This window comes from Coenobita brevimanus, chromosome 61, assembly GCF_032717465.1.
Source record: "Coenobita brevimanus isolate Jiangsu-jjx chromosome 61, ASM3271746v2, whole genome shotgun sequence".
Classification (NCBI taxonomy): domain Eukaryota; kingdom Metazoa; phylum Arthropoda; class Malacostraca; order Decapoda; family Coenobitidae; genus Coenobita; species Coenobita brevimanus.
The window spans coordinates 2,205,358-2,229,817 of NC_137014.1; the positions used below are offsets into that span (position 1 = coordinate 2,205,358).

Here is a 24,460-nt window from a genome sequence, read left to right on the forward strand (position 1 = left end):
CCCTGTGAAGATGAGTGCTGTTGGAGTAATAATTTTGACGTAGTGGAGGATTATGTGAAAATACTATCCAGCAAAAAGAAAGTATTATTGAACAACTAGAAGATTAAGCCCGCCTTGTTCTCATATACCTGTCTTCTTGCGACGCAGGTGAGAGAGAGAGAGAGAGAGAGAGAGAGAGAGAGAGAGAGAGAGAAGAAGAAGAAGACATAGGGGAAAGGGTTCATGGAGAGAGAGAGAGAGAGAAGAAGAAGACATAGGGGAAAGGGTTCATGGAGAGAGAGAGAGAGAGAGAGAGAGAGAGAGAGAGAGGGGAAACTGGTCTGTGTTAAATTTGTGATGCGGAAAATCATGTGTAAAAAGTGATGTGTGTGTGTGTGTGTGTGTGTGTGTGTGTGTGTGTGTGTGTGTGTGTGTGTGTGTGTGTGAACGTTTCCCCAAGACAAAATAAACGAAAAAACAAGTGGAAAAATAAAAAACAAAAAAAATAACATTGCTTCCTTTAAATATATAGAAAAGATTGTGAGAAATATTTTTTTTGGAAAGTGACGCCATCTTGGGTATTCAAAAAAGGAAATTGGAGTATTTTTGGAGGGATTTTGAGTTACTTAGAGCTCCCTGTTACTTAGAAATGAGCTTTACTTAGAGATTATTTATAATTTTGAGTTACTTAGAGCTCTGTTTTACTTAGAAATGAGCTTTATTGAGTTATTTTGTTATTGCCTCTTACTTTCAATGTGATTTTGCTCTCACCAGTAATTAGAAGGGAGTTAGTTGTATTGTTATTATTGTTATTATTTAGAACTTTGATATAGAGCTTAGTATTATTTGATTATTATTATTATTATTATTATTATTATTATTATTATCATCATCATCATCATTATTATCATCATCATCATCATCATCATCATCATCATTTTTATTACAATTATTATTATTGTTACTACTACTACTACTATTACTACTACAACTATTATTATTATTATCATCATTATTATTATTATTATTATTATTATTGTTATTGTTAGTATATTATTATTATTATTATTATTATTATTATTTATTCTAGTGATTTTTTTTTACCTTTTCCATCATATTTTCCAAAGTCCAGTGACAAATCATTCCTACGGCTCTACATCCCCCCTTAGCACTTCTTCGTGACTAGTAGCCTTCAAGCGCTAGTCCGCAGTGACAGCGCGGCATTTGAGGCGGCGAGGCGGCCGTTTTTAGATCAAATAGGAGTGAGTGGAGTATAGGAAGCAGCTGATGGTGGATTGTGTAGTGTGTTGATGAACTGTTGCAGGTGTTGACAGTGTGCAAGGCGTGCAATAAATGGCGATTGGAGTTGTGTTGCAGATTTGGCGGGTTGAATTTAGCGTTGAGTTTCGTGTGGCGGGTTTGGCAATAGAGGGATTTGTTTACGTTTTTGAATGAAGGGAATTTTGTACGTTTTTGAATAAAGGGATTTTTTTAGTTTTTGAATGAAGGGATTTTTTTGGTTTTGGAAGAAAGGGATTTTTTTACTTTTTTGAATAGATATTTTTAATTTTTTGAATAATTTTACTATTTTAATGAAGGGCCTTTTTTTTTTTTTTTGTAACAGTGTTATATGGAGGGCTGTGGAATAAAGGAATTTTTTTTTTTTACCAATATTTTGCAAAACAGATTTTACTTTGAATTTTACTTTACTCTTTGGGATATTCATAGAGTTTCTTTATATGTGTTTTTCCTTCCTCTGTTCATAGGGGCATCTGTCTTCTTAGTATAATAGGAAAAGTGTATGGTAGGATACTTATTGACAGAGTTAGGGGAAGAACAGAGGAATTAGTTGGAGAAGAACAGGGAGGCTTTAGGAAGGGAAGAGGTTGTGTAGATCAGATATTCATTCTTAGATCTTTAATGGAAAAGTTTCTAGAGAAGGGAAAGAAGTTGTATGCGGCTTTCATGGATTTGGAGAAAGCATATGATAGGGTGGATAGACAAGGATTGTGGAAAGTATTAAGAATATATGGAGTAGATGGGAAGTTGTTGAATGCTGTGAAGAGTATGTACGATGGTGCGAAGGCTGCAGTGCGTGTGGATGGTGAACTAAGTGAATTTTTCTCTTTGAAAGTTGGTTTGAAACAGGGATGTGTCATGTCTCCATCGTTGTTCAGTCTGTACATGGATGGGGTAATAAAAGAGGTACAAGGTAGGGTAGTGGATGTTGGAGTGGCCCTGGTGAGAGAGGATAGTGTTTGGAAACTCCCTGTACTGTTGTTTGCAGATGATACTGTGTTGTTGAGTGAAGACGAAGGGGAGCTGCAAGGCTTGGTGGATGAGTTTGGGAGAGTGTGTAAGAAACGGAATCTAAAGGTGAATGTAGGGAAGAGTAAAGTGATGGTCTTTGAGAGAGGTGAAGTCAGTGAATGTACAGCGAGGTTGGATGGTGAGGAATTGGAAAATGTGAGTACGTTTAAGTACTTGGGTAGTGTGATGAGTAAGGATGGAGGTTTGGAAGGTGAAGTGCTTGAAAGGGTACAGCATGGAAGAAAGGTTGCTGGTTCTTTGAAAGCAGTGATAAGAAACAGGGAAGTGAGCATGGAAGTGAAAAAGTTACTACATGACAGTATTGTGATACCAACTCTAACGTATGGAAGTGAAGCTTGGACGTTGTTGGAAGGACACAAGTCAAGAGTGAGAGCAGTGGAAATGAGTTATTTAAGAGGAGCCTGTGGAGTCACATGGAGAGACAGGCTGACGAATGAGGATATAAAGGAGCGTTGTGGTGTGGATGTGGATGTGATAGGAAGCGTTATGAGGAACACACTGAGGTGGTTTGGCCATGTGGAGAGGATGGAGGGTGAAAGACTGACGAAGAAAGTGTATGTGAGTGAGGTGGAGGGGGGAAGAGGGAGGGGGAGGCCGAGGATGAGATGGAGGGATGGGGTGGAGAGGTATATGAGAGAGGGGAGTGTGAGTTAGGAGCAGGGCAGTGAAATGGCGGGGGACAGGGCGACTTGGAGGCGATTTGTTTGTGGCCACCCCAAACGGGATTGAGGCGTCTGGCAATAGATAGATAGATAGACTGTTCATCTGTTAAATATGTGTGCTGTGTGTGGTACTGTGTTTAATAAGACCTGAGGTTTTATTAGTAATTGGTGTAGTAAAGGAAGAGTGGAGTTATGTCAGGATCTGTTAGGGTGTTGTGTGGGTAATTTTAGTGTGGTGGTGATGGTGGTGGTGGTGGTGGTAATGATGATGGTGGTGGTGATGATGGTGGTGGTGGTGCTAAAGATGGTGGTGGTGGAGGTGGAGTAAATTGATGTTCAGCTCACAAAATAATAATGACAATAATAATAATAAAAATAATAATAATAATAATGGTAATAACAACAATAATAATAATAATGATACTAATAATATTAATAATATTAATAATAATAATAATAATAATGATATGCCATTAGACGTAAACATGATACCGTGTGTGTGTGTGTGTGTGTGTGTGTGTGTGTGTGTGTGTGTGTGTGAAAAATAACCTCTTCAGCCCAAGGGCGTCATTTTTATATTTATTTTTTTGACTAATTCTATATCCGAAAAAAAGCATTGAGATATATATTTAAAAAAAAAAAAACATTGGGAAGGTTGGATGCATGCTGTGTCTACCCCCCCCCCCGTTTCCAAAAATTCTCTTCTTTTTTTTTTCTTGTAACTTTTTTTTTTTTAAATTATTATGTAGTTCTGTTGCTATCTTCGCCTCTCCTCTTCCTTTCTTGTCTCTTCTCTTCTCTCCTCTCTTCTCTTTTCCATTCACGTTTTCTCTCTTCTCTCCCATTCTTTCTCCGTTCTTTCTACTCTCTTCTCTCTTCTCCCTTTCTTCTCTCTCCTGTCCCTTTCTTCTCCTTTCTCTTCCCTCCCTTTCTTCTCCTTCTCTCCCTTCCACTCCTGCTTGTCACTCCCTCCCTTCCTTGTCTTCTCAACCCAAACGCAACCAAACCAAACCCAGCCCAACCCAACCCAACCCAACCCAACTCAACCTAATCTAATCTAACCTAACCCAACCCAACCCAACCCAACTCAACCTAATCTAACCTAACCCCAACCCAACCCAACCCAACCCAACCCAACCCAACCCAACCCAGCCCAACCCAACCCAGCCCAACCCAGCCCAACCCAGCCCAACCCAACCCAACCCAACCCAACCCAGCCCAGCCCAACCCAACCCAACCTAACCCAACCCAACCCAGCCCAACCCAACCCAACCCAACCCAACCCAACTCAACCTAATCTAACCTAACCCAACCCAACCCAGCCCAACCCAGCCCAGCCCAACCCAACCCAACCTAATCTAAACCTAACGTAACCCAACCCAACCCAACCCAGCCCAACCCAACCCAACCCAACCCAACCCAACAGCACCTTGACCTCAGCTGCATAGGGCCTCACGGTAGCTCTTGTAAGGCCTCCATTCCATCGTAACGGGGGGGGGGGAGTTAGATTCCGTAACACCCCTTCCGTCACACCCTTTCCGTCACATCCTTGCCGTCACACCCCTTCCGTAACACTCTTCCCTTAACACCCTTCCCGTCACACCCTTTCCGTAACACCCCATACATCACACCCTTTCCGTCACACCCCTCCCCTAACACCCTATACATCACACCCTTTCCGTAACATCCTTCCCGGAACACCCTTCCCGTCACACCCTTTCCGTCACACCCTTCCCGTCACACCCTCTCCGTAACACCCTTTCCCTAACACCCCTTCCCTTACGCCCTTTCCCTAACACCTTTTCTTTAGCGATTCATTTTGTCTTGAAGTTCTGTGGTGTTTAACTTTTATTGGATTTTACAGACGTCCCCTCACCCCCCCTATCCCCCGAAAGGAGGATGGTGGGGGGCTGCGAGAGGAGGGGGAAGGGGGGGAGATAAGCCTGCAAGTTAGAGGGAAGTTGGAAAAAGAAGGGATGAGAGAGAATAAGAGTTAATGATGACGATAAAGAGGATTGGACGAAGAAAAAGGAGAAGAAGAAGGATAATAATAATAATAATAATAATAATAATAACAATAATAATAACCAGTAATAATAATAATAAGAAGAAGAAGACGGAGAAGAAGAAGAAGAAGGAGGAGGAGGAAGAGGAGGAGGAGGGGGAGAATAATAATAATAAGAAGAAAAAGAAGACGAAGAAAAAGGAGAATAGGGAGGGGTAAAGAGAGGAAGGAAGAGAGTAGAGAGGAGAGAGAGGAAGGAAGAGAGTAGAGAGGAGAGAGAGGAAGGAAGAGAGTAGAGAGGAGAGAGAGGGGTTAAAGGGAGGAAGGAAAGGAATGGAGAGTGAGGCGTAAAGGGAGGAAGGAGAGTAATGGTGAGAGGAAGAGAGTAGAGAGGAGAGAGAGGGATAAAGAGAGGAAGGAAAGGAATGGAGAGTGAGGCGTAAAGAGAGGAAGGAGGGTAATGGAGAGAGGAAGGAAGAGAGTAGAGAGGAGAGAGAGGGGTAAAGAGAGGAAGGAAAAGAAAGGAATGGAGAGTGAGGGGCAAAGAGAGGAAGGAAGAAAGTAGAGAGGAGAGTGAGGCGTAAAGAGAGGAAGGAAAGGAAAGGAGAGTAAAGGAGAGAGGAAGGAAGAAAGTAAGGAAAGGAAAGGAAAAGAGAGAGAGGGGTAAAGAGAGGAAGGAAGAGTGTGGAGAGGAGAGGGGTAAAGAGAGGAAGGGAGTAGAGAGGAGAGAGAGGCGTAAAGAGAGGATGGAAAGGAAAGGAGAGTAGAGGTAAAGAGAGGAAGGAGAAGAGTAGAGAGGAGAGAGAGGCATAAGGAGAGGAAGGAAGAGAGTAGAGAGGAGAGAGAGGGGTAAAGGGAGGAAGGAAAGGAAAGGAGTGGAGAGTGAGGCGTAAAGAGAGGAAGGAGAGTAAAGGAGAGAGGAAGGGAGTAGAGAGAGGGGTAAAGAGAGGAAGGAAAGGAAAGGAATGGAGAGTGAGGGGCAAAGAGAGGAAGGAAGAAAGTAGAGAGGAGAGTGAGGGGTAAAGAGAGGAAGGAAAGGAAAGGAGAGTAAAGGAGAGAGGAAGGAAGAAAGTAAGGAAAGGAAAGGAAAAGAGAGAGAGGGGTAAAGAGAGGAAGGAAGAGTGTAGAGAGGAGAGAGAGGCGTAAAGAGAGGAAGGAAGAGTGTAGAGAGGAGAGAGAGGCGTAAAGAGAGGATGGAAAGGATAGGATGTCAACGTGTAATGTTTAATGAGAATAGCCTCTAGCCCAATGTTCCCTCTTCCTTTCTCTCTCCATCTCTCCCCTCTCCCCTCTCCCCTCACTTCAAGCCTCTTTATACACCATAGCCCCTCTCCCCCCCCCCGCCCCTACTCTCCCTCATCATCATTATCATCACCCTCACCTTATTACCTCTCTCTCTCTCTCTCTCTCTCTCTCTCTCTCACACACACACACACACACACACACACACACACACACACACTCACACACACACACACACACACACACACACACACACACACACACACACACACACACACACACACACACACACACTCTCTCTCTCTCTCTCTCTCTCTCCATTCCCTTTAATAACCAGACTATTTCCTTCAGCATGAGAGAGAGAGAGAGAGAGAAAGAGAGAGAGAGGGAGAGAGAGAGAGAGAGAGAGGTTTTGATTCACAACCTTTTCCCCTATCAACCCTTCCTCTGCGATTTATTTTAGCCACCCGGACGATTTTATTCAGCGTAGGGGTGAGGGAAGGAAGGGGTTTATGGCTGTCTAACCCCTCCAGTCCGATCCTGACGTCCCAAGCTGAGTAAAATCGTCTGAAGATAGGAAGAATGAGGGGAAGGCCAAGGATGAGATGGAGGGATGGAATGGAGAGGTATATGAGAAAAGGGTTTGTGAATTGGGAGCAGGGCTGTGAAATGACGGGGGACAGGGTGACGTGGAGACGATTTGTTTGTGGCCACCACGTATAAGGGATCAAGGGGTCTGGCAATAGATAGATAGTTTACCTTAGGGCTATTCTATCCTCCCCTCTTCTCCCCCATCATCCCCGTCTATTCTCCACCCTCCCCACTTCTATCCCCACCCCCTCCACCTCCCCATTCCTTCCCCTCCCCCCCACTTCTATCCCCACCCCCTCCACCCCCTTGTTCATTCCCCTCCCCCCACTTCTATCCCCACCCCTCCACTACCCCATTCCTTCCCCTCCCCCATCTTTGCTATCCCCACTCCATCACCCGTCGTTCATTCCCCCCCCCCACTTCTATCCCCACCCCCATCATTTCTCAAAGCTCCTCTGTCCACACCTCCCTCATCACCCTATCCCCCCCCCTCTCAGTTTCATCCCTCCACCCTAACATCCCCCTCCACCACCCTTACTTTCCTCCCCCACCCTAACATCCCCCTCCACCACCCTTACTTTCCTCCCCCACCCAAACCTCCCCCTCCACCACCCTTACTAGCCTCCCCCACCCAAACCTACCCCTCCACCACCCTTACTTTCCTCCCCCCACCCTTACTATCCTGCCCCCACCCCAACCTCCCCCACCACCACCCCTACTATCTTTCCCCCACCCTAACCTCCCTCTCACCACCCCTACTACTATCCTTCCCCCACTCTAACCTCCCCCCACTCTTACCTCCCCCCTCCACCACCCCTACTACTATCCTTCCCCCACCCTGACCTCCCCCTCACCACCGCTACTTCTATCCTTCCCCCACCCTAACCTCCCCCTCACCACCCCTACTATCCTTCCCCCACTCTAACCTCCCCCCACTCTAACCCCCCCACTCTAACCTCCCCCCTCTCCACCCTTACTCCACCCTTACTACTATCCTTCCCCCACCCTGACCTCCCCCTCACCACCCCTACTACTATCCTTCCCCCACCTTGACCTCCCCCCTCACCACCCATACTATCCACCTCCACCCTAACCCACCAATGCCTGACTCCATCTTTTATGAGGTTGATGGCGTGTGTGTGAGGGGTGGGGGAGGGGGTAGGGGAGTGGGGTGGGGAGGGGAGCAAGGAAAGGAGGGGTAACCAGCAAGAGTGAAAGAGGGGGCGGTGATGTGTGCAAGAAACTCCAACTAGCTTGATTATTAATTCACTCTAACCCCGCCAGACTCACCTAATGTACACTCACGCACACTCATTCTTCACGCTAAGCTCCCATCCCATTGTACAGATTAAAGGACAGGACCAGGGGAAGGGTTGGACTGAGAAAAAAGGGTCTAAGTCGGGCTGATTGTGTTTTGTCTTTAGTGTACAGATTTGAGTCTTCTAGTTATGTGTGGGTGTGGGTGTGGTGTGCTGTGGAGTGGTGTGTGTGTGTGGGTGGGTGGGTGTGTGGTATGGTATGGTATGGTGTGCTGTGGAGTAGTTCGTGTGTGTGTGTGTGTGTGTGTGTGTGTGTGTGTGTGTGTGTGTGTGTGTATGTGTGTGTGTGTGTGTAGTTGTCTCGTAATGTGAGTAAGTTATCGGGGTGCGTTTTTTGTGTGTAGCTTTGTAGGTGAGTATTATGAACGTGTAACGAGACGCACACGAGCGGCTTGCACGAGCGCCCCCTTGTACACACATTCCTCCCCCCCCCACCGCCCTCTCTCTCTCTCTCTCTCCACCCACCCACACCCACATCCCACCCTCCTACCCCACGCTCACGCACGCCATTCCCTCCCCTCGCTCAGTCACCCACTCTCTCTCTCTCTCTCTCTCTCTCTCACGCATTTCTGTCTTCCTCATTAACTCACTCACACGCAAATCCCTCTCTCTAATTCACTCCACTCATCTCTCTCTCTCTCTCTCTCTCTCTCTCTCTCAATTTCACATCCTCGTCACTCTCTCTCAAATAATTCGCCTGATTCATGCACGATCGTACTTTCAGAGAGAACGGTAATATCTGGGATTGTGTATGTAAGTGGATGATTAAGTGGTTACAAATGATGCCCGAAGCGAGGGTGGAGTGGCCATGTGGAGCGAGTGGAGTGGGTAGATTGGCTATGTGGAGCGAGTGGAGAGGGTGGATTGGCCTTGTGGAGCGAGTGGAGTGGGTGGGCTGGCCATGTGGAGCGAGTGGAGAGGGTGGATTGGTCATGTGGAGCGAGTGGAGAGGGTGGATTGGCCATGTGGAGCGAGTGGAGTGGGTGGACTGGCCATGTGGAGCGAATGGAGTGGAAGGACTGGCCATGTGGAGCGAGTGGAGTGGGTGGACTGGCCTTGTGGAGTGAGTGGACTGGCCTTGTGGAGCGAGTGGAGAGGGAGAGACAGCCCCGCTTTTCTTTTATATATGTGGGAGAGACTGAGGTGGCCAGAGATCGAGAAGAGGAGGACTGAGCATGAGATGGAGTGGAAGGAGAGAGGTGAGAGGCAGGTGATGAAGAATGAGAGAGTTTGTTTATTTGATTATTGGTTTATTTGTATTTTTAAAGGAGACTTGTTTAGTAAATGGGTTAACTAAAGAAGAATAATCATACCTACAAACTTATATTTATTTTTAAGACAACCATTTTGGCCCGTCTTGCACCCTCTCCAAAATCATCCCGTCCATCCACACGTCCTCCTTTCGTGCAGTGGTTGGCAGGTCATGGTAGGAAGTGGAAGAACCAGAGTTCAATTCCTGTGCCGGTCAGAGTCGTAGGCAAAGGTCGTTTCGTTTCCATTCATGTCCTTGTTTACCCAGCTGTGGATTTTTGAGGTTTGGATTCTAGTGGAAGAGTTGGACTTGGAAAAATTTACCTCGTGTAGTTGATAGGCAGTGGTTTAAGCCTTCTTCCCCTCCCCATACAACCCTGTCTCCTCCTCCTCCTCCTCATCATCATCATCATCATCATCATCATCATCATACACACCACCAGCCACACCCGCACTCATTCACCACGCCACTTTTACAATTATCCTAACTCTCCCTCCTCACATCCACACCCACACCCACCCAGCCACACCCACTTCTACACCACCACCCAGCTACACTTCACAATACACACACACACACCTCTGTTCCCCCATTTCCCTCTTCCTCCTTCCCTTCCTTCCTTCCTTCTTCCTTTCGCCTCTCTTCTCCATCCCATCCCTTACATTCTTCTTTCCATCTCATTCCATCCATTCCTTTCCTTTCTCCATCCATTCATCCGTCCCATGTTTCCTTTCTCCCTCTCCTTCCTTCCTTCCTTCCTTCCTTCCTTCCTTCCTTCCTTCCTTCCTCCCTTCCTCCTTTCCTTCCTTCCTCCCTCCCTCCCTCCTTCCCTCCCCTGGTCGCCGCTACAAATTAGGAACACAGTAATTCCGGGTTAGCAAAAAGGAGCACACAGTAGCGCCCAGTTCACCCGGTCCCTTTTTGTCCGTAAGTGATAATTATTGGAATCAGGTATGGAGAGGGGGGCGTAGAGGGGTGGGGGACAGGGTGGTGGGGATGAGGGGCAGAGAGAGGTTGAGAAGTTACTGTATGTGTGTGTGGGGTTGGATTGGGTGTGGAGGGGTGGGGTTGGGTGGAGGGTTTTGTGTGTGTGTGTGTGTGTGTGTGTGTGTGTGTGTGTGTGTGTGTGTGTAGAGAACAGTGATATGATACTGAAAATAGTAATGATAATGAAAGAAGACTGAAGGAAGGTGAGTGTGGTGAGTCCTGATGTTGGCTTGTGGGGAGAGGTGGTGTGGGTGGTGTAGAGCTGGTGTGGGTGGTGTAGAGCTGGTGTGGGTGGTATGAGGGTGGGAGTGAGAAGAGATATACCGCCTGTGTCAAAAAGTTTCCTCCTATTCCACTTAACCAACGTCACACTTAAGTATGTAGTCACTCTCCTCACTGACGTAACATAAACATACTTAGCCTCTCTCAGCTTAGGAATATTAGCCTGTAGAGGAAATTGCGAGGCGAATATTTGTCTCCGATAGTACATAGAGACTCGTAATCTCGTAAATTTAGCCCCCTAACACCTCTTCCTTAGCGATTTAGTTTGTGGATATGGCTGGCTAATATCCCTTTGTACGTTGTTTATGCAGAGTGTGGCGATATTGGATGGATTGATGTAGAGCCCAGAATTGAACAGTAAGGTGTAAGCAAAATAAATCGCTTAGGAGAAGGTGTTAGGGAGCTTCCTTAACCCACGAGGATACAGACTAAGGAGTGGAATTGGGCGGAAGAGTAAGTGACCTTCTCGTGTCTTGAATTGATTAAGTGGTAGGCGGGTCTAGGTCCACTTATCCTTCTAAAGTTCCTGACCTCTTTATTACCTTATTATCTATCTGTCTGTCCATCTATCTGTCTGTCCATCTATCTATCCATCTATGTATCTATCTATCTGTGTCTATTTGCTTTGGAGGGTGTTGTGACAGTAAAGGGATTAATTAAGATTTATTTATCACCCCCACTTAGGAATCAGATTTGTCATGGAGTAGAGTTGCCTTGAGGTTGGGAAAATATGGTGGTGTCGCTGCTCGATCTCTTGCAGCCTCCCCGGGTGTGTGTGTGTGTGTGTGTGTGTGTGTGTGTGTGTGTGTGTGTGTGTGTGTGTGTGTGAGAGAGAGAGAGAGAGAGGGGGGGGATTAGTTAGTGAGTGGGTGGGTTCGTGGGTGGGTGGGAGTTGGTGAGTTGGTGTGTGTGTGTGTGTGTGTGTGTGTGAGAGAGAGAGAGGGGGGGGGGTTAGTGAGTGAGTGGGTGGGTGGATGTAAGTTGGTGTGTGTGTGTGTGTGTGTGTGTGTGTGTGTGTGTGTGTGTGTGAATGAGTGAGTGAGAGAGAGAGGCCCTTTGTCAGCTCATTCAGGAAAATTGAATTCTGGGAAAGTGGACGAGGACAGAGAGGCTAGTGTTGTTCGTGCTTGCCGGATCTGTACCATCCACTCATCGGCTGGGGTTAAGAAATATCCCTAACACCTCTGCCTTACCGATTTATTCTTGGATACGTTATATATGTAGAGTAGGATGATATAAGAATGACTGAAGTAGCACAGAAGAGGAGGGCAAGGTGTCATCAAATAAATCGCCTAGGAAGAGGTGTTAGGGGTGTTTATATCTGCTGTGTGTATCTGTATCAGGGTGTATTGGTTCATTGTAGGATTTCCAAGATGGGAGAGTGATAGTCAGAATTAACTAACTCCTAGGCTGGAGAAGTATAATTGATGGCGTGGTAATGAGAATGTGGATTTTCTTGGGGAGTAGTGTTGTTTGTGACTGTGTGTGTGTGTGTGTGTGTGTGTGTGTAAATATTCTTCTCACATCAGACTTCTCCTTTGTGTGTGTGTGTGTGTGTGTGTGTGTGTGTGTGTGTGTGTGTGTCAGTGTGTATGTGTATGTGTAAATAATCTTCCCACATCAAACTTTTCTTGTGTGTATGTGTGTGTTTATGAGAGCACCCAGCGCTGCCTTACATCCCTAAACCCGTGTTTGGTGTTTTTGCGTAGTGGCGTAAAAAGCGTAGTGGGTAGGGAGGGGGGTGGTGGTGTTTGTGTGTAGTGGTGATGGTAGTTGGGTTTATCGCCTATGATTATACTGTGTGGGGTGATGTGGGGGGATTACTGCTGTCTGTGTGTTTGTCTGTCTGTCTTTCGTGTCCTGAGGGGGAAGGGGGAGGTGGAGGGGGAGGGGGTCATGTCAGGCTATAAGATGGGGGAAGGGTGGGTGTAAGGTAGGGAGGTGGAGTGTGAGGAAGAGGGGAGGGGGAGGGAGTCATGTCAGGCTAGGGGATGGGGAAGGGTGGGTGTGAGGTAGGGAGGTGTAGTGTGAGGAAGAGGGGAGGGGGAGGGAGTCATATCAGGCTATATAGGTGATGGGGAAGGGAGGGTGTAAGGTAGGGAGGTGGAGTGTGAGGAAGAGGGGAGGGGGAGGGGGTCATGTCAGGCTAGGTGATGGGGAAGGGAGGGTGTGAGGTAGGGAGGTGGAGTGTGAGGAAGAGAGAGCATAAAGAAAGCAAACAGCAACAGATCCGAATTCACGTTGGTTGAGGAAGCTCCCTAACACCTCCTCCTGAACGATTTGTTTTGTTTATTACACCTTCCCGTCCTCTTCTGTGTTACATAAATCCTTCCACGATCACCATACTCTGCATAAATAACATACAAAAGGATATTAACTATTGATATACAGAAATAAATCGCAAAGGAGAAGGTGTTAGGGAGCTCCTTTACCTGACTAATATATCTAAGGTGTAATAAGGTTAGTAAAGCAGGAAGGCGCCCCCAGACGAGGAAGGTAAGGTAGGTGTGTGGCTGATTAAGAACAGGTGAGGGTATGGGCAGGTATGGGCGTGGTAGGGGGAGGGGGGCAAGGTAGGGGGCGAAGCAGGGGTGTGAGAAGGGGAGAGGGGAAGGGTATTGTGGGGGGGGGAGTGTGGTGTGGTGTGTTATGGTGTGGTTTGATGTGGTGTGGTGTAGTGTGGGGTGGTGTGTGATGTGGTGTGGTGTGGTATGGTGAGGGGTAGATATTAAATGTCTTAGGGGGCGAGTGTGGTGTGGTTTGATGTGGTGTGGTGCGGTGTGGTGTGGTGTGGTGTGGTGTGGTGCGGTGCGATGTGGTGTGATGTGGTGAGGGGAAGGAATAGAATGTGTTGGGAGAGGGTGGAAGGAAGGAATGGAAACCGGAAATCTGGCAGACATCGAAGGGTAAATTTAGGTAGAGGAAGGGAGCTTTAAGAGAGAGAGAGAGAGAGAGAGAGAATTATTGATATGAGGAATTAAGAAGTTGCGAGTAGAGAGAAAAAGACAGAGAATTGTTGAGAGAGAGAGAGAGAGAGAAGGGGGGGAGTAAGGTTGCGTGTACTGACAGATGCCTCCCTCCCCTCCCCCCCTATCCCTCGCCCCCACCCCCTCCTTCACCCTCACCCTTCGCTTCCTCACTCTCCTTAGTCTAACATTCCCTCCCTCACCCTAAGCCTTCTCTCTCTCTCTCTCTCTCTCTCTCTCTCTCTCTCTCTCTCTGTCAAGTAGTTTTATCTGTCTGACTATGTAGCCAGACTCCATAATCCCGTAAGGGGTGGCCACAAACAAATCGCCTCCATGTCACCCTGTCCCCTGCCATTTTGCTGCCCTCCCCCCACCTTACACCCCCTCTCTCATATCATACTAAACCATCTGAGAGACTAACTAGGAGAGTGTATGTGAGTGTGGTGGAAAGGGGAGAGGGAGGGGGAGACTGAGGATGAGGTGGAGGGATGGAGTGGAGAGGTGTATGAAAGAGGGGGGGTGTAAGTTGAGGGGAGGGCAGCGATATGGCAGGGGACAGGGCGACATGGAGGCGATTTGTTTGTGGCCACCCCTTGCGGGATTAAGGCGTCTGGTTATAGATATATACATAGATAGACAGATAGATAGATTTAGCCTTTTGACCTCGGGATATTTACAGTGATAGATAGATAGATAGATAGATAGATAGATAGCTTTAACCTCGTGACCTCTAGGTGTTTACAGCGATAGATAAAATAGTTTGGCGTTAGATAGATAGAACCTTGACATGTAAGGGTTAATTGAGGTCAGGAGGTCAAATTGTAGTCATAATTACAACCATTAAGCTGCTAAGGGCCTCGTATCGGTAAAAAAGAGTGAGAATTCCAGCCTTTTCTTCACCCTATTTCTTCCAAGACGTAAAATCAACCTGAACTTCTTGGCTGTGTAATTCTGTGTAGTACCCCCTTGCAGGCGCCTTGTCACCCCCCCATCTCCCCATCCTCTCCCCCAACCTTCTCCCCATCCCCCTCCTCCTCAACCTTCCTCCCCCAACCCCCCTCCTCCTCAACCTTCCTCCCCCAACCCCCCTCCTCCTCAACCTTCCTCCCCCAACCCCCCTCCTCCTCAACCTTCCTCCCCCAATCCCCTTCTCCTTCCCTCCCAACCTTCCTCCCCACCCCCCACCCCCTCTGCTTCCACTCCCCACCTTCCTCCCCACCCCCTTTCCTCTCCCAGTCTTCCTCCCCCAACCTCTGTCTCTCTCCTTCCCTTCCAGCCTTCCTCCCCCAACCCCGTCTCTCATCTCCCCAATCTTCCTCCCCAACCCCCCTCCTCCTCAACCTTCCTCCCTAGCTCCCCTCTCCTCTCCCCCCAGCCTTCTTCCCCAACCCCCTCTCTCTCTCCCCCCCAACCTTCCCTCCAACCCCCTTCCTCCTTCCCTCAACCTTCCTCCCCAACCTCCTCTCCTCCCCCATTCTTCCTCCTCCCTCCCTCATCCTCTTCATCCTCCACCCCCCTTGCAGAGAGAGAGAGAGAGAGAACCTGAAGGGAAGGGAGAGAGAAATGGGGAGGAAGGTAGGATGTTAAGATATGTGTTGGGGAGGGAGGGTAGGGATGGGGAGAGGGAGAAGGGAGATATGTGAAGAGAGGGAGGGAGGTAGGGAGAGACGGGAAGGACAAGGCAGGGAGAGGAAGACCAAGGGAGGGAAGATGTGAATAGTGTAGAGAGGGAGGGAGGAGAAGGACGGTACAGGGAGAGAGAGGAGAGTATGATGAGGGAGGGAGAGAAATGACCAGCCAGGGAGAGATGTGAGGAAGGGAGGGAGGAGGGAGGGTATAATTGAAGGGGATAGGGAAAGGAGGGAGAGGAAGGGCAATGCAGGGAGGGAGGGAGGGAGGGAAGATGTGGGTAGCTTAGAGAGGGAGGGAGGGAGGGGAGGGGAGGGGAGGGAATGATGAAGGAAGAGAGATGATTAGTAATTAAGGGAAGGGAGGGGGGGGGAGGAAGGACCACGAGAGAGGGAGAGAGAGAGAGAGAGAGAGAGAGGGAGGGAGGGAGGGAGAGAAAGAGAGAGAGAGAGAAGATGTTAAGGGTGCGTTAAGTTAATCTCCCTTAACTATGGCCGTCCACTCACCCTATTAAGCTAATCACCCTTCCTTCACACCCTCCACACTTTTTCCGCCACAAATTTTAATCCCCATATACTTTTTTTGAGTCTGGTTTTTGCACATGGGTAGATTTTTTTTTTTTTTGGAGGGGTCCAGTTTTTAAGAAAGGGTGATGCATAGAGGAGGTTAAATGTATGAGAGAAGGGAGGGTGAGGGAGGTGAGGCGGGGTGAGAAGGGAGTGTAAGGAAGGCAGGGTGAGGGAGGGAGGGAGGTGAAGGAGGGAGTGTAAAGAAGGCAGGGTGAGGGAGGGAGGGAGGTGAAGGAGGGAGTGTAAGGAAGGCAGGGGGAGGAAGGAGTTTAAGGAAGGCAGAGGGAGGAAGGGGGGTGAGGCAGGGTGAGGGAGGAAGTGTAAGGAAGGCAGAGTGAGGGAGGGAGTGTAAGGAGGGCAGGGTGAGGGAGGGAGTGTAAGGAGGGCAGGGTGAGGGAGGGAGTGTAAGGAAGGCAGGGTGAGGGAGAGAGTGTAAGGAAGGGAGGTAAGGCAGGGAGTGTAAGGAGGGCTGGGTGAGGGAGGAAGCTTGGAGGGAGTGAGAGGAAGGTAGAGTGAGGGAGGGAGAATGAGGAAGGGAGAAAAAGGAAGGTTGGGAGTGGAAGGGAGGTTATAGACAGGGTGAGGGGGAAGGTAGGGGAGGGCTAATGTAGGGTCAGGCAGGAAGGGTGAGGAGGGGGGGGTGTTGGTGGTAGGGTGTAGGAATAGATGGCTTGTTGATTGTAATTCTCTCTCTCTCTCTCTCTCTCTCTCTCTCTCTCTCTCTCTCTCTCTCTCTCTCTCTCTCTCTCACACACACACACACACACACACACACACACACACACACACACACACACACACACACACACACACACACACACACACACACACACACACACACACACACACACACACACACACTATTTTACTCAGATAGATAGGTAGATAGGGTGAGGGTGTAGCGGGTGGGGGGGTAAGGGTGGGGGGTGGTCAATTTCTGTTTCTTAAGAGTGCAGTGGTTTGCATACCCCCGAGCGAGTGATGGTGATGGGATGGAGGCTGTGGATGGGGGGAGCTAGGAGAGGGAGGGAAGGAGGAGTAGAGAAGGACGAAGGGCTAGGAGAGAGAGGAGGTGGAATAGACGAGGGAGGGAGGGAGGGGAGAGGAGGGAGGGAGAGAGAGAGAGAGCAGACTATGACAACGAGATCTAACTGTACATGCTGAAGGATAAGGATAGTAAAGCAAGATGGCTCCCCGCACCCCCAAACCCTCCAGTTAAAATCGGCAGGAAAAGGTGAGAAAAACCACAACTCAGCATGGAAACAGTGACATGGAAATTTTATAGGAAGGACGGAAGAGGAAAAGTTACATTGTATATTACTTCATCTATAAGCTACCTGTTTGAATAACCTGACAGAGAAAGCAGTAAAGCAAATTGAATAATGAAAGGAAGATGGATGGAGAGGAGAGGTAGAGGGAGGGAAGGAGAGCTTAAGGGAGGGAGAGAGAAAGAAGGGGGAGAGAGGGAGACGGAGGGAAGGAGGGAGAGTTTGGAAAGGAATGAGGAAAATGGGAAAGGATGGAGGGAGGGAGGGAGGAGTAGGAGGTAGGGTTGATGATGATGAGAGAAGGACAGGGAGGGAGGGAGGGAGAGAGGGAGGGAAGGAGGGAGGGAGGGAGGTAATTTGGGATCTGGAAGGGAGAGGAATAAAAGGATTTCTTGCTGGTGAAAAGGAATCGAATTGTCTATTGCGTTTGATTTAGATAGATAGATAGATATAGATTTAGAGAGAGTGAGAGTGAGAGAGAGATTTAGAGTTATATCTATTTCTGTTAATGCCTTTTTGATAGATATGTTTTCACTTATAACAACACCAATATTTTTATGATTTCGTGTGATGTGGAATTGAGTGTAATTATTTTTTTTTACCTAATTAAAGGTGAACCCGTTACCTGTAGGGCGGATGAATACGGAATATAACACGTGATATATTGAGGAAGGTGTGGAGGGGGGAAGGATGAGGGAGAGAGAGGGGATGGAGGCTGGGGATGAGAGATGCTGGAAAGCGGATGAGAGAGGGAGAGAGGTGGGGTGGAAGAGGAAGGGAGAGGTAGGAAGGTAGGTTGAGGGAGGGAGAGGTAGGAAGGTATGTTGAGGGAGGGAGAGGTAGGAAGGAAGGGTGAGGGAGGGAGGTAAGAGGAAGGTAGGTTGAGGGAGGGAGGTTGGAAGGCAGGGTTAGGGAGGGAGAGGGGTAGGAAGGCAGGGTGAAGGAGGGAGAGAGGTAGGAAGGCAGGGTGAAGGAGAGAGAGAGGTAGGAAGGAAGGGTGAAGGAAGGAGAGAGGTAGGAAGGAAGGGTGAAGGAGGGAGGGAAGGAAAGAGGGAGGGAGCGAGGGTGAGGGAGGGAGGAATGGTGGACAGGAAGAGAGGGTGAGGGAGGGAGGGAGGAAGGGGAGGTAGGGTGAGGGAGGAAGAGCAAGGTAAGATAAGTGATTTGTGGAGCTGAAGATGGGAAAGGGGGGAGGGGGAGGGGTAGAGCGGGTGGGGTGAGGGATGAGGAGCAGGGGTGACAGGGTGAGAGAGAGAGAGAGAGAAGGGAGAGGTAGGGTGAGGAAAGTGGAAGAGGCAGGTAGGATGAGGATGGAAGTGGAAGGTTGAGGCAGGATGAGTGAAGGAGGTTGGGGGTGGAGGCAGGGTGAGGCAGAGGCAGGCAGGGTGAAGGCAGAGGAATGCATAGGGTGTCTTTGTGTGTCCTATGCCGAGTTAATCTCTCTCTCTCTCTCTCTCTCTCTCTCTCTCTCTCTCTCTCTCTCTCTTTTTCCTCTCTTTCTGCCCCTCTCTCTCTTTTACGTAGGGATTTGTGGCTGTGATCTGGGCCAGGTATCTCTCTCTCTCTCTCTCTCTATTTCAGTGACCAATGAACTCGTGAAAGCCAGCCGTGTTAGAGAGAGAGAGAGCAGATGGGATAATGAGGACCACTCTTGTTGTTGACTATTGCTATGGTAACCGCTGTGTGTGTGTGTGTGTGTGTGTGTGTGTGTGTGTGTCCGCAACCATGACCAGTCCTCACACACACACACACACACACACACACACACACACACACACACACACATTGTTAGGCCCTAATCATGTACCCTGTTCTCTCAAGCATCATTCTCTCTCTCTCTCCCAATTATTCTATTTCCACCCGTAGCCTGTCGTGCGGCGGCTGTTGTGTGGGTACGCAAGTTCGAGGCCCGGGTTCGCGTAATTCAGTTGTGTATTTCTTGTTAGGTAGGGGGGTTGTCATTCTCTCTCTCTCTCTCTCTCTCTCTCTCTCTCTCTCTCTCTCTCTCTCTCTCTCTTTTTCTCATCTACATATAGACGCGGCCCCTTAGTGTTCTTCCTACTTCCTCTCTCCTCATATAACTGTATTATTACTGTTCGGCTTTTGTGGTCCGAATGTGGTGGTGGTGGTAAGTGGTGATGATGATGGTGGTGGTGATGGTGATGATGGTAGGTGGTGATGATGCTGCTGCTGATGATAGTGGTGGTGGTGATGATAGTGGTGGTGGTGGTGGTGGTAGGTGATGATGATGATGGTGATGGTGGTGATGATGATGATGATGATGATGATGATGATGTTCTTTAACGACCTATGCACTGGTAATGAGAGAGAGAGAGAGAGAGAGAGAGAGAGAGAGAGAGAGAGAGGAAACATATGCAAATTGGTCAACCGGAAGTTCAACCCCATTGCAACCCTAGCAACAATTTATATGCAAACCCCCCAAACACCTCTTCCTGAGCGATTTATTTTGCTTTTTAAAACTCCTCCATCACCCCTACAACGCTGAAAAAACCGTCTGGTGATAGAAAAAAAAATCGTCTTTAAGGTCTGTATTTCGTCGGTTAAGGAAGCTCCCTAACACCTTTTCGTAAACGATTTATTTTTGGATACGGCTTGCTAAGTAAATTCGTCTGGTGATAGAAAAAAATCGACTTCCAGGGCTTGTATTTTTATCAGTTAAGGAAGCTCCCTAACACCTTTTCTTAAGCGATTTATTTTGCTTATTACACTTCGCCGTCCTCTTGCGCGTTACTTAAATCCTTCTAATATCACCTTATTCTGCATAAATAACCTACAAAACGATATTACCCGGCCGTATCGTAAATCAATCGCTAAGGAAGAGGTGTTAGGGAGCTTCCTTAACACTTTTTCCAGATTGATTTAGTTTTTGGATAAGGGTGGGTAATATTGTTAAATAAGTCGCTAAGGAAGAGGTGTTAGGGAGCTTTCTTAACACCTCTTCTGGATTGATTTAGTTTTTGGATAAGGGTGGGTAATATCGTTGAATAAGTCGCTAAGGAAGAGGTGTTAGGGAGCTTTCTTAACACCTCTTCCTGATTGATCTAGTTTTGGGATACGGGTGCGTAATATCGTTTGTTAGGCGATTTATGCTGTGGTGATAGAATGGTTTGTTTGTTTCTCTCCAGCAGACTTTTTTTTTTAGAGAGAGAGACTAGGATGGAATAGTTTTAATTTAGCCCTTAGTAGAGATAGCTTAAATTTACCCCTTCACTACGAGGGTGATGTTAAAGAGAGAGGAAGTTGTAGTGCTGATTAAATGGCTCATCTCTCTCTCTCTCTCTCTCTCTCTCGTTCCTCCCTTCCCTCCCCTCCCCTCCCTCTCTCTCCCTTCCATCCCCTTCCTTCTGCTCCCTTCCCTCCCCCTTCTCCCCCTCCCTCCCTCCTTCCCCTCCTCTCCCTCTCTTCCCCTCCCTCCCTCCCCTCTTTGTCCGGATATTAACTTTTCCTTCATCCCCTCCCTTCTCTCTCTCTCTCTCTCTCTCTCTCTCTCTCTCTCTCTCTCTCTCTCTCTCTCTCTCATTATTATTATTGTTATTATTATTATTATTATTTGTCAGTATTATTATTATTATTATTATTTCTCTCATTGTTATTATTATTATTATTATTATTCCTCTCTCTCTCTCTCTCTCTCTCATCATCATTATTATTATTATTATTATTATTATTATTATTATTATTATTATTATTATTATTTTTCTGTCATTATTATTATTATTATTATTATTTCTCTCTCTCTCTCTCTCTCTCTCTCTCACACACCTTTCCTCACCTTCTTCCCATTTTCTTCCCTTTCTTTCCTCCTTTCCTCATCTTCCTCTTCGTCTTCTCTTTTCTTCCTCCATTTTTCATCCTCTTTCCTCCTCTTTCCTCTCCTCTTCCTCCTTCCTTTATTCCTTTATCTCTCTTCCTTTATTTCCTCCTATTCTCGTCCAGTAAGGAAGCTCCCTAACACCTTTTCCTAAGCGATTTATTTTTTCACACCTTATTTCCCTCTTCTCCGTTGCGTAAATCCTTCTAATATCACCATCCTTTGCATAAATGACTTACAGAAAGATATTACGCAGTCGGATGCAAAAATGAATCGCTTAGGAGAAGGTGTTAGGGAGCTGGCGAAAATACGAACCCATGTCACTTATTTTGTATGTCTTTGCCACCCTGCGCTGCCTGTTTATTGGCTAGCCTTTTCTGTTCTTTCCTACGTATTTTCTTTATTATTATTATTATTATTATTATTATTATTATTATTATTATTATTATTGTTGCTACTACTACTACCACCACCACCACCACCACCACCACCACCACCACTACCACTACCACTACCACTATTACTACTATTTTATTATTATTATTATTAGTTTTGGTGTGTGTGTGTGTGTGTGTGTGTCCGACTCTGTGCATAGACTCCATAACCCTTTCCTAAGGCCCAGTATTCCCCTATATATACACCTCCACATGTCTCCACTTCGGCGCTAACACCCACCGTCCATATTGAATACATGCTAGGGCTGCCTCATACCGGTCTGGTGTATTGGTATTAGCGGGGGTATTTTTACGTCATGTCGGCGGGTCTTCTGGTAGATCGGTTAAGTCCGTTACGAAATTCAAATCTTTACACTTCCCTGCCCTAGCCGAGAATCGAACCTGGGTCTGTTAGGATTGCAGGCCACCTTTCTGCCGATTCAGCCAGAGAGAGAGAGAGAAGAATCGGTGGGTTGTGATGGAGGAAGAGGAGAGAGAGAGAAAGAGAGAGAGAGAGAGAGAGAGAGAGAGAGAGAGAGAAAAGCGGTGGAGGGTTGTGATGGAGGAAGGGAAGATGGAGGGAGGAGGGGAAAGGAAGAGAGAGAGAGAGAAGGAGGGTGGAAGGGAGGGGTGAATGTGGAAGAGGGGGAGGGAGGGGTAGTGGAGGAGGGGAGGGGTAGGGAAAGGAAGGGAGTGAAGGGAAGGGAAGGGAGGAATGTGGAAGGTAGAGAGTATGAAGGGAGGAATGAAAATGAAGGAAGGGAGGGAGGGGTGAGTATGAAGGGAGGGAGGGGTAAGTATGAAGGGAGGGAGGGAGGGGTGAGTATGAAGGAAGGGAGGGAGGGGTGAGTACGAAAGGAGGGAGGGGTAAGTATGAAGGGAGGGAGGGGTAAGTATGAAGGAAGGGAGGGGTGAGTATGAAGGATGGGAGGGAGGGGTGAGTATGAAGGGAGGGAGGGGTAAGTATGAAGGGAGGGAGGGGTGAGTATGAAGGAAGGGAGGGGTGAGTATGAAGGGAGGGAGGGGTGAGTATGAAGGAAGGAAGGGAGGGGTGAGTATGAAGGAAGGAAGGAAGGGGTGAGTATGAAGGAAGGGAGGGAGGGGTGAGTATGAAGGAAGGGAGGGAGGGGTGAGTATGAAGGAAGGGAGGGAGGGGTGAGTATGAAGGGAGGAAGGGAGGGGTGAGTATGAAGGGAGGAAGGGAGGGGTGAGTATGAAGGAAGGAAGGGAGGGGTGAGTATGAAGGAAGGAAGGGAGGGGTGAGTATGAAGGAAGGGAGGGAGGGGTGAGTATGAAGGAAGGGAGGGAGGGGTGAGTATGAAGGAAGGGAGGGGTGAATGTGAAGGAAGGGAGGGAGGGGTGAGTATGAAGGAAGGGAGGGAGGGGTGAGTATGAAGGAAGGGAGGGAGGGGTGAGTATGAAGGAAGGGAGGGAGGGGTGAGTATGAAGGAAGGGAGGGAGGGGTGAGTATGAAGGAAGGAAGGGAGGGGTGAGTATGAAGGAAGGGAGGGAGGGGTGAGTATGAAGGAAGGGAGGGGTGAGTATGAAGGAAGGAAGGGAGGGGTGAGTATGAAGGAAGGAAGGGAGGGGTGAGTATGAAGGAAGGGAGGGGTGAGTATGAAGGAAGGAAGGGAGGGGTGAGTATGAAGGAAGGGAGGGAGGGGTGAGTATGAAGGGAGGGAGGGGTGATTATGAAGGAAGGGAGGGGTGAGTATGAAGGAAGGGAGGGAGGGGTGAGTATGAAGGAAGGGAGGGAGGGGTGAGTATGAAGGAAGGGAGGGAGGGGTGAGTATGAAGGAAGGAAGGGAGGGGTGAGTATGAAGGAAGGAAAGGAGGGGTGAGTATGAAGGAAGGGAGGGAGGGGTGAGTATGAAGGAAGGAAAGGAGGGGTGAGTATGAAGGAAGGGAGGGAGGGGTGAGTATGAAGGAAGGGAGGGGTGAGTGTGAAGGAAGGAAGGGAGGGGTGAGTATGAAGGGAGGGAGGGGTGAGTATGAAGGAAGGAAGGGAGGGGTGAGTATGAAGGAAGGAAGGGAGGGAGGGGTGAGTATGAAGGAAGGGAGGGAGGGGTGAGTATGAAGGAAGGGAGGGAGGGGTGAGTATGAAGGAAGGGAGGGAGGGGTGAGTATGAAGGAAGCGAGGGAGGGGTGAGTATGAAGGGAGGGAGGGGTGAGTATGAAGGAAGGGAGGGAGGAGTGAGTATGAAGGAAGGGAGGGGTGAGTATGAAGGAAGGGAGGGGTGAGTATGAAGGAAGGAAGGGAGGGGTGAGTATGAAGGAAGGAAGGGAGGGGTGAGTATGAAGGAAGGAAGGGAGGGGTGAGTATGAAGGAAGGAAGGGAGGGGTGAGTGTGAAGGAAGGGAGGGAGGGGTGAGTGTAAAGGAAGGAAGGGAGGGGTGAGTATGAAGGAAGGGTGGGGTGAGTATGAAGGAAGGGAGGGGTGCGTACGAAGGTGGGAGGGGGTGAGGGGTGAGTATGAAGGAAGGGAGGGTGCGTACGGAGGGAGGGAGGGGGTGGGGGTGGGGGGAGGGGGAGGGGTAGTTGCGTGTGCACTCCCCTCGGCACCTCACGACACCGCCTGTACTCCTGTCACCGACCCACGCAGCCTCCCTCACCCCGCCCCGCCCCGCCCCGCCCCGCCCCACCCCACCCCACCCCACCCCACCCCACCCCTCTCTCCTCTTAGATTCCTTTTTCTCTCTCCTTCCCTTCCTCATTTTCTATCTTCCTCCTTCTCTTTCTTTATTCTCTCCCTGTCCTTCCCTTCCCCCTTTCTCTTTCCTTCCCTTCCTTCCTTTCTTCCCCCTTTCTCTCTCCTTCCCTTCCTTCCTTTCTTCCCCCTTTCTCTCTCCTTCCCTTCCTTCCTTTCTTCCCCTCTCCTTCCCTTCCACCCTTTCTTTCTCCTTCCCTTCCCTTCCCCCTCCCCTTTCTCTCATCCTCCTTCCCATGTCTTTTTCCTTTCTGCCCATCTCTTCATTTTCCTCCTTCCTCCCCCTACCCCTTCCTCCCCCTACCCCTTCCTCCCCCGTCCCTTTCCTTTCCCTCCTTTCCCCCTTTCCTCTCCTGCCGCTTTCCGCTCTCCTTCCCCTCCCCCTCCACTCATGCCTCTCTCCTC

The 24,460-nt window shown here is 48.5% G+C and overlaps 1 protein-coding gene across 2 annotated transcripts in view; it reads left to right on the forward strand.

Annotated features, from left to right (window-relative positions):
* The window catches only part of tgo (Aryl hydrocarbon receptor nuclear translocator homolog tgo), a 261,601-nt gene that overhangs the window by 98,152 nt on the left and 138,989 nt on the right, over positions 1-24,460 (forward strand). The window lies entirely within an intron of this gene.